Here is an 11,091-nt window from a genome sequence, read left to right as displayed (position 1 = left end):
GCCAATTACAGACACATATTTCCCTCAGATTACACAGATCACAACAATTTGAAAACAATCCCAATTTGATAAACTCCCATATCTATCTGGGTGAAATACCACAGTATGCCATCACAGCAGCACTATTTTGATTTGTTGCCACATGAAAAGGGCAACTAGTGAAGAACAAAACCATTTTAAATTTTAAAACTCATATTTATGTTTCTTTATTTTCCCTTTTGTACTTTAATATTTGCAATAATATGCATTTGTAATGTCTATTATTTTGTAACTGTTGTGTGTGTAATGTTTACTGTTAATTTTTATTGTTTATTTCGCTTTTGTTTATTTTCTAGTTCACTTGCTTAGGCAATGTTAAACATATGTTTCCCATGGAGGAGGGGAGGGGGGGAGGGAGGGAGAGAGGGAGAGTCTGAGGACTTTCCCCCAGCCTTTGACAAACAATTTTAGATGGTTGAAAGAGGATAAGTGAAATTGAAGTCTCTTGCCCAAGACAATATCTTTGTATTGTCACCACAACAATTCCCTCTCACCACATTTCACCGCTGGTATAAGGAGATTCGGGAGAACAGGCGCAGGATGTGTATAAGCACCCCCAACCCCAACAGAGAACAGGCTACCTAAATATGGCTCCCAATCAGAGCACAATGACAAACACACTGCCTCTGATTGAGACCATATCCAGGCTCACAAAACCGAAAACATTAAAACCAGCAGCTCTCCCGAAACGAAAATACCCCACATAGAAACAGAAACATATAGAACCACACCCAACTTCACGTCCCTGACCACACCTAACACAAATGAGAAAATACAAAAAGATACTTATGGGGTGCAGAAGCGTGACAGTTAACTCAACAACGGCCCCACGATCTCAGTGACAGTAACGACCTTTCCTGGTGGCTAAGGACCCGTAGGCCCAGAGGGTAGAAAAGAAGGATAGAGAGGTTAGGCACAACTAACTCTACTTGAAGTCTCGCTCGCGCAGTTATCTACCACCGAACTATAGCACTACACCGAACCACGAAATGGTAACAATAATGGACAGGCACCATTGGAAACCACAAAGGCACACTATATACAATACAATCGAGTTAGGCGAATAGTGAGACAGGGTTAGTTCCGAGGGATCCGTGGACACCACAGCTATTGTAAACCCACAAATTGAACCTCCTCTGTCTCTGTTTTCTGAGCTCAAATCTTGCCGTCCAATTTAATCCATTTCCAAATCAATCCCAAACTTAGACCACTAACCTAATAACCGCTAAACCCTGAATACACCCGTGAACTATACTGCCTGCCCTCCCTGATATTAGGCCACCAAACACCTCTACCCTTGTAACCTAGCCTTCAAACCTTAGTGACCGCAACTCAGCGAATAGAAGACAAGCGTATAGGTACCTTTTCATTGTACCCAAAGACCATCTAACCATGCTATACCGGGCTACCTCGCCATCCTTAGTAACATAGCCGACGCTCTGGTATACCAGCCTAACCTAATGACCCCACTAACCTTTACCTCCGTCTCAACACTCAATACCAACCTCTATCACCTACGTTAGGTAGCCTATTTACCTAGCTACCTGCTACCATAGAGGCGGTTAATAATTGAACTGGTATAGCCACTAAGGAAACCAGGTATTGTAACCACACGTAACCGTATACCCCACTAATCGGTGACCATGGACGGCGCGTAACCCCATACCCCATGGATCTAATAGATTTGAGGGCGATTTATATGGTATGTGAACCGGCTTACGATATAGGTAGATGGCGATCCTAATTTAACTACAAGTTGTGTCCAGGTATATGGCCCCGCTTATAGACGGTTAGCTAATCCGTCCCTAACCTAAATTTATATAAGCCGTTCCAGGGATTTAAACGCTCAATTCGCGTTTCAAGAATAGAAGTCCGAGCCCACCTGGAAGAACGCTCAGTTAACCAGACGAAAGTAGAGACTTAAGGGAGAGACGAACAACAGCAAGGGTTACTAGGCACTCTAACCACTTACGCAGCCCGGCACTGAGCGCCACACTCGCTAATGATAACCTATTTAGACAGCGGTCAGGTGATAGTGAGTGCCCTGATGTTTAGCGGCGGGTCTCTTATACGAATGTGTAACCCCCAGGGAGCAGTCCCCGACAAACACTGCCCATTCAGGGAGAATCCCCTCGGACATGTACATATTACCTCAACTAACCGGTGCCTCCGCACATTGACTCTGTACCGTTGCCCCCCTGTATATAGCCTCGCTATTGTTATTTTACTGCTGCTCTTTAATTACTTGTTACTTTAATTTTTTCTTATTTWATTTTTTCTTAAAACTGCATTGTTGGTTAAGGGCTTGTAACTAAGCATTTCACTGTAAGGTCTACACCTGTTGTATTCAGCATTTCACTCTAAGGTCAAGTAGGTATCTCAGATAGGGGGGAGTGCCCTAAGAGGGTTTTTATAAATAAGCAACAACCAGTGGGTCTTGCGATGGGTTTACAGAGATAACCAGTTTACAGAGGAGTATAGAGTGCAGTGATGTGTCCTATAAGGAGCATTGGTGGCAAATCTGACGGCTGAATGGTAAAGAACATCTAGCCACTCGAGAGCACCTTTACCTGCCGATCTATAAATTACATKTCCCTAATCTAGCGTGGGTAGGATGGTCATCTGAATCAGGGTTAGTTTGGCAGCTGGGGTAAAAGAGGAGCGATTACGATAGAGGAAACCAAGATTTAGTATTAGCCTGCAGCTTTGATATGTGCTGAGAGAAGTACAGTGTAGTGGTGATAGTGAAACGACATCAATAGAATTGGATTGCTGCTCCAAAGTGTGCATTTATAACTATTTATTCATGTTTAACTAGAATCTCCCCATGTTGCTGAAAGGTTTATCTCTGTCCTGTCTTGTCTACTACAGAAGGATGAGCCAGACGACAGCACCATCGAGCTGAGCAAAGTGCAGAGCGTCAAGGTGGGTGAACTTCCAAGTCCATTCATGTAACAACAATTCCATTCATGGACCCTTTGTGCGCACCTTCTGAGTAACCCTCTCTCCTGTCTGTGCTGTGTGGTCTGTGTGTCTGTGTGTGGCTGTCCTGTGTGTCTGTCTGTCTGTCTTGTTGTCTGTGTGTCTGTCTGTCTGTCTGTCTGTCTGTCTGTCTGTCTGTCGGTGTCTGGTCTGTCCAGGGGTGGCTAAGAAGCGGCCGTGAGCGGGTGTCTCCCTCGGCCTTTGAGATCTTCACGGACAGTAAGACTTACGTCCTGAAGGCTCGTGAGTGAGAAGCATGCTGAGGAGTGGCTCCAGTGTATTAATGTTGCCGTGGCCAGGCCAGAGAGAGAGAGAACAGAGAGGCCACCACCTACCTGTGACCTTTATGACCTGGAAGATATTCTACTGTGACCCGTTCCTGAGCCAGAAACACAACATACAGCCCGTGCACTTATTACCATCTACTAACAACAGCTGTGACGTCCACTGTTTCTGGTCATCTGACGGACCTGTGGGCAGTGAAGACTGATATCCAGACATCATTACCAGAATTTTGACAAACATTTATATAGGTATTGTTTCAGTATTTACAGCAATAAGGATCTTACTAGCAATATGGACCTTCTATTTCCAGCATAACAATCTACATAGTAAACCTAGCAATAAGAGCTCAATATGAACAGCATGAGAAAACTATCTTGGCCCAGACAGTGGAAGATGAAACCCCCATAGATAGATATGAGAGTGTTCTAAGGACAGCAAAACAAACGTGATTTAGCTGGTTTTAGCATTTAGCAGTATAATTTATTAATATACCGTAATTTAGCAGTATAATTTATTAATATACCGTAATTTAGCAGTATAATTTATTAATATACCGTCATTTAGCAGTATAATGTATTAATATACCGTCATTTAGCAGTATAATTTATTAATATACCGTCATTTTGCAGTATAATTTATTAATATACCGTCATTTAGCAGTATAATGTATTAATATACCGTAATTTAGCAGTATAATTTATTAATATACCGTCATTTAGCAGTATAATTTATTAATATACCGTCATTTAGCAGTATAATTTATTAATATACCGTCATTTAAAAAGTGCTATTACACACACCCAGTGGTGTAATATAGTGAGCTACAAAAGTATTGAGAAAGTTACAGACGCACAAATATCATACCTCCAAGACATGCTAACCTTTCACCATTACAATAACAGGGGAGATTAGCATTTTTGGCGGGGGTATGATATTTGTGCGTCTGTAACTTGCTCACTCATCATTATTCAGGATTCTTTCAGGATCAGTGTTTAGAAACATATTATATTCTTATTAACAATAAAAATGACTCCAAAATGACACAATACATTATTTACCATTCATTTCTATTGGGCACAAAATAATCTGAAACACAACCAAAACTAACAGAAAATGTATCTAATCAATGTGTAGAGTCACAAGCTTGTTGAGACCAAATGCTTAACTTTTTACTACTTTAATCATTTCTAAACGGTTCATCCGATGTGGATGAAAATACCCTGAATTTGATAGCTGCCGGTCTGCACGTTAATCTCATAGTCGGTGTATCATTTCAAATCCAAAGTGCTGGAGTACAGAGACAAAACTACCGAAAATGTGTCACTGTCCCAAATACGTTTGGATCTCACTGTATGTCATAGTTGATAAATGAACAGACTAGTCCTCTGGAGGTCTTAGCAGAGGCTCAGAACAACCGTGGGGGATATGGGCCACACTGCTGGGGGCTTTATAGCTACGTCCTCTCTCCCTATAGGACACGCTCTTCTATGGAGAAATATGTTTATTGGCAAAGCTATCATCTTTTTATTCCTCTAGCCTTTTCTTCAAGAAAATAGTTTGGTGTGTGTGGTGTGTGTGTGTGTGTGTGTGTGGTGTGGTGTGTGTGTGTGTGTGTGTGTATGTGTGTGTGTGTGTGTTAGTGTGTGTGTGTGTGTGTGTGTGTGTGTGTGTGTTGTGTGTGTGTGTGTGTGTGTTGTGTGTGTGTGGTGTGTTTGTGTGTGTTACAATGATGAGCGTTGTTGACATTAATGTCCATTAATAACTTATACATTAAACTTATTGTTTTGCAGAACTCTCTCTCATCACGCTGAATTTACCACCCCACCCCTAATTGGAGTAACTAGTGAACAACAACTCTTAGGCTTCTACTTCCAGTTTATATATACTATATACATTTTACGGACACAATGTATTTAACAATAGTTATCTTTTGTTTGTTTTTAGTCCCATCCTTAAGCTATTCTCAACCCCTCCATCTGTCTCAAAGACCACCAGTTTTGATTTATATTTGCCATATATTTGCCAACTGTTGCAGGTTCACCAAACTTCTGAACTACCGCATATACGTTTGACTTTAGTTATCTGTTATTTTTAGTCCTACCTTCAGCTCCACTCCGCTTGAACCCATTGACTTGTCTGAATGAGCAAAGTGTGTTTTGGAATCTGAAGAAATTAAACAATACACTCACAAACTTGCTAAGAAAATCTAAGAATTGGACTGGAGAGTTCCTTGTGGTTCAGAACCAGCACCAGCTGTCATAACGAATGAACTGTTTCTGTGGACGATGCAGCCAGTTAAGCATTTTGAATGATTTGTAAGTGTAGATGAAGACACCCAGCGTCAGATTGGTTAAAGTGGCAGTTTATTAGGTACACCCAGTGTCCTTTATTGTACCCCAGTGTCGTTTATAGTACACCCAGTGGTCCGTTTATTAGGTCACCCCAGTGGTCCGGTTTATTAGTACACCCAGTGCAGTTATTAGGTACACCCGTGTCAGTTATTAGGTACACCCAGTGGTCAGTTTGTAGTTAGGTACACCCAGGGTCAGTTTATTAGTACACCACGGTCAGTTTATTAGGTACACCCACGGTCAGTTATTAGGTACACCAGTGGTAGTGATTAGTACACCCAGTGGCGTTTATTAGGTACACCCAGTGCGTCCGTTTATTAGGTACACCCAGTGGATCCGTTTAGTCAGGTACACCCAGGTCATGTATTAGGTACACCCAGTGGTCAGTTTATTAGGTACACCAGTGGTCATATGACACCCAGTGTCAGTATTAGTACACCAGTGGTCAGTTTATTAGGTACACCCAGAGGTCAGTTTATTAGGTAACCCAGCGCGTCAGTTTATTAGTACACCCCTCAGTTATTAGGTAACCAGTGTCAGTTTATTAGGTCACCCAGTGGATAGTTTATTATTAGGTACCCCCCTTTGCCTTCAGAACAGCCAGAATTGTTTGTGGCCATGGATTCTACAAGGTGTGACGTTCAAGCGTTGGTCAATTGGTATCAGACCTAATGTGTGCCAGGAACACATTTCCCACGTCATTACACCAATGCCACCAGCCTAATACCGTTGACACCAGGCAGGATGGGGCCACGGACTGCTTACACCAAATCCTGACTTTGCCGTCACATGACGCAACAGGAACAGAAATTCGTCAGACCAGGCAATGTTTTTCCAGTGTTTGTTCAGTGTTGGTGATCGCGTGCCCACTGGAGCTGCTTCTTGTGTTTTAGCTGAAAGGAGTGTAACCCGGTGTTGTCATCTGCTGTAATAGCCCACCGTGACAAGGACGGTGAGTTGTGCGTTCTGAGATTGCCATCTTCACACCACGTTGTACTGTGCCGTTATTTTGCTTGGTAGCTTGCATTCTCCTTCAACCTTCGCCTGAAGGACTGACTGGATGTTTTTAGTTTGCAGCCACCATTCTCTGTAAACCCGTCAGTTTCTGAGGTAATGGATCCAGTGGGCCGTACGCCGACGATCATACAACGCTCAAACTCGCTTAGGTCACTCGTTTAGCCCATTCTAATGTTCAATCAAAGAGTGACTGAATGACTCAATGCCTGTCTGCCTGCTTTATATAAACAGGCCATGGCCACGTGACTCACTGTCTGTAGGAACAACCTAGTTTCTGGACTGGCCACTGAGTGTATATGGGCAGCCAGAGAAACCCTGTAATACTCTACACCCCCTCAGTAGTCATAGAGACCAGAGAAACCCTGTAATACGCTACACCCCCTCCAGTAGTCATAGAGACCAGAGAACCCTGTTAATACTCTACACCCCCTCAGTGGTCACAGAGACCAGAGAAACCCTGTAATACTCTACACCCCCTCAGTAGTCATAGAGACCAGAGAAACCCTGTTAATACTCTACACCCCCTGCAGTAGTCATAGAGACCAGAGAAACCCTGTAATACTCTACACCCCTCAGTAGTCATAGAGACCAGAGAAACCCTGTAATACTCTACACACCCCTCAGTAGTCATAGAGACCAGAGAAACCCTGTAATACTCTAACCCCCTCAGTATCATAGAGACCAGAGAAACCCTGTAATACGCTACACCCCCTCAGTAGTCATAGAGACCAGAAGAAACCCTTGAATACTCATTACACCCCCCTAGTCACTGAGACCAGAAAACCCTGTAATACGCTACACCCCCTCAGTAGTCATAGAGACCAGAGAAACCCTGTAATACTCTAACCCCCTCAAGTAGTCATAGAGACCAGAGAAACCCTGTAATACTCTATACCCCCTCAGTAGTCATAGAGACCAAGAGAAAACCCTGTAATACTCTACACCCCCTCAGTAGTCATAGAGACCAAGAAACCCTGTAATACCTACACCCCCTCAGTGTCACAGAGACCGAGAAACCCTGTAATACTCTTACACCCCTCAGTGGTCATAGAGACCAGAGAAACCCTGTAATACTCTACACCCCCTCAGTAGTCATAGAGACCAGAGAAAACCCTGTAATACTCACACACCCCTCAGTAGTCATAGAGACCAGAGAAAACCCTGTAATACTCTACACCCCCTCAGTAGTCATAGAGACAGAGAAACCCTGTAATACTCTACACCCCTCAGTAGTCATAGAGACCAGAGAAACCCTGTAATACTCTAACACCCCCTCAGTAGTCACAGGAGACCGAGAGAACCCTGTAATACTCTACACCCCCTCAGTAGTCATAGGAGACCAGAGAAACCCTGTAATACTCTACACCCCCTCAGTAGTCATAGAGACCAGAGAAAAACCCTGTAATACTCTACACCCCCTCAGTAGTCATAGAGACCAGAGAACCCTGTAATACCTACTCACCCCCTCAGTAGTCATAGAGACCAGAGAAACCCTGTAATACTCTACACCCCTCAGTAGTCATAGAGACCAGAGAAACCCTGTAATACCTACACCCCCTCAGTAGTCATAGAGACAGAGAAACCCTGTATACTCTACACCCCTGTCAGTAGTCATAGAGACAGAAGAAACCCTGTAATACTCTACACCCCCTCAGTAGTCATAGAGACCAGAGAAACCCTGTAATACTCTACACCCCCTCAGTAGTCAAGAGACCAAGAGAAACCCTGTAATACTCTACACCCCCTCAGTAGTCATAGAGACCAGAGAAACCCTGTAATACTCTACACCCCCTCAGTAGTCATAGAGACCGACAAAGCATGAAGCCTGGAGTAGCTGAATCTTTAGCCAGCACTCTACCATTAGTTACCATGTGTTTTATTAGGACACTTAAACCTGGTGAGGTATGCCTGTGTCAAGTTAGTGACTGTGTTTTAGCCCAGCTCCTGTGCCACGTCTAGATGTGTGTAAATAGTTTCTATTCGGGGCAGGCCTGTTTCCTGTAGCCCTGTGGCTCTCTAGGTGAATGTTGGGTCTACACTGCCTGCTGTACGGCATGCTGCATGGCCTGCTCTGTAATGCTATAGTAGTGTCAGCCATAACACCAGAGCGGAGTGCCGGGCCGAGATTTCTCACATGGTTCAGCTTACACATGTATGTTTCTCTAACTGACGACCTCTTCTGGGACCGACCTGGCCGCCACCGGAGCCAACGTTTGCTTACAACAATTATTTACATCACACCTTTCTCCTCCTCAGCCCCTCCCCTCTTATCATCCTCATCCTCCTCCTCCTCTCCCTGACCCAATTACACAGCTCTACTCCAGCCCCAGAATTTCACAGCCGCTAGTGATACAGGCAATACTTATTGTAGAAGTGTCAACTCTGTTTAAGTGCAGTACAGTTCAACACTGCTAATTCAGTGAGCCTATGTTCTTTTGACTCACTCCAGATATTCATTGTCTTACGTCAGGTGGCGTCACTCCTACGCGACGSTRGTCCCTCAACCTCAGTGCAGGCGGAATCTACGCACTATCTGARGTAGGACAATACKAGATATCAGCATGCTAGTAGTGTTCACCCATATTTCAGGAGTAGACTATATATTCCCATACAGTATGTCCATATTCTAGCTAGACTCCGTTCCCTGCCATGCCAACCCATCGCGAAATCACGACGCAGAAGTCTGTGCGTCAGCCACTACACTATGGTGCCATGGTGACGACGTCATCGTTTTACTACTGCGTCGATWTCTGAATGTTTGAAGACAATATTTTAGAACCAGTTATGTCAACACTTTTTCCTCTCCCGTCACTGRCATCTTGCCCTAGATCCAGAGCTTCTCGAGTCTTTGAGCCAAAATGAGTCGTTGTTTTGTTGTGTTTCTTCATAACTGAATGCATTTACAGGCAGCTGTGTAAATATAGTTTCCTGTTTCGGGGACATTAAGATGATACACACGGTATGTGTATATTAGTGGTGTCTCTTACMCCTGACGTCAGAGGAAGTCTTTCTGTGACAATGAAAACGTCTATGCTTGTGAGAGCCACTCCACGCTAGGAGCCTTCAGTAGTATGTAAAACGATCCTGTTTAGATTCAATAACACAAAGGAAGTGTATCTTTTACTGTTCTAGACTACACCAATAATCACAGATTTTGTATTTTTGAACAGAATTTACAAAAAAGTATTCATGTTTTTGAATGTACGGTATAACTGATTTTCAGTAGAGAAAATTGTAGATGACATGATAACACTCTTCTATGGTGTTTTTTTTATGTTAGATTGTATTAATAACCACTTTGGTTTTCATTTTGAGGACAGTATTTATTTTTCCTGTATTGTAAAATCATGCCTGAAAAAACAGCTGATGCTTAATGCTTAGTGAAATAGATTTTCTATGCATCACTTTAATATCATATGTTCTTATTTTTCTGTGCAACAATATAACTGTAAAGACAAATGAATGGTGTTGCTTCTTTATGATAGAATAATACTTAGACATCTTACATTTCTGCCTGTTGCATGTCTGACTCTGTCCTGTGTTTCTTCCTTCATGCCTCAGTTACATGTCTGACTCTGCCCTGTGTTTCTGCCTTCACGCCTCAGTTACATGTCTGACTCTGCCCTGTGTTTCTGCCTTCACGCCTCAGTTACATGTCTGACTCTGCCCTGTGTTTCTGCCTTCATGCCTCAGCAGTTCATGTATGATCTGCCTGTGTTTCTGCCTTCCAGCCTCAGTTTACATGTCTGACTCTGCGCCTGTGTTTCTGCCTTCATAGCCTCAGTTACCATGCTCTGACTCTGCCTCGTGGGTTTTCTGCCTTACGCCTCAAGTTACAATGTCGACTCTGCCCTGTGTTTCTGCCTTCATGCTCAGTTCATAAGTCTGACTCTGCCCTGTGTTTCTGCCTTCCGCCTCACGTACATGTCTGACTCTAAGCCTGTGTTCTCTGCTCTAAGATTATAAATATTCATCAATAAAATGTAAGACGCTTTTGTATAATTCAAATCACACAGCTTCACATAGCACCCATAGCTTAATGTGAAATGCGTTCTAAACAGAGACATGGTACAATGACGAAGTAGTGGTTTATATTACGCAATACAACGGAAATACCCCCAGCCGCCGATCTGCCCACGTGGACCGAGCCATTCCAAGAACGAGCGTAAATAGCTTTTTCTACTACTCAACTTTTTGAGGCAAGCCCAACCACTTGAAGCATGCATGAGAGCACCAGCTGTTCGGATACTTACTGTGATCATGCTCTCTCTTAGAGCCTATGTGAGCAAACCTGTTTAAAAAAGACAGGGTCAAATCAATTCTCACATCATAACCCGGGGGGGCGCAGACGAGATTAGTCGAGGACTTGGTTACCTTCAAAGGACTGATCTGTGGAGTTGATTACCGAATTGGCAGC

At 43.4% G+C, this 11,091-nt stretch overlaps 1 long non-coding RNA gene across 1 annotated transcript; it reads left to right on the top strand.

The window, feature by feature from the left end:
• Positions 1–5,061: 5,061 nt before the first annotated feature.
• On the top strand, positions 5,062–7,179 carry LOC139024920 (uncharacterized). The gene is made up of 3 exons (XR_011476320.1): positions 5,062–5,646; positions 6,100–6,139; positions 6,233–7,179. It is a non-coding gene; the product is annotated as an uncharacterized lncRNA (long non-coding RNA).
• Positions 7,180–11,091: the final 3,912 nt, after the last annotated feature.

This window comes from Salvelinus sp. IW2-2015, unplaced genomic scaffold (genome assembly GCF_002910315.2).
Source record: "Salvelinus sp. IW2-2015 unplaced genomic scaffold, ASM291031v2 Un_scaffold2014, whole genome shotgun sequence".
NCBI classification, from domain to species: Eukaryota; Metazoa; Chordata; class Actinopteri; order Salmoniformes; family Salmonidae; genus Salvelinus; species Salvelinus sp. IW2-2015.
The sequence above is the reverse complement of the archived record's forward strand: the minus strand, read 5'-3'. Positions and strand labels throughout refer to the sequence as shown.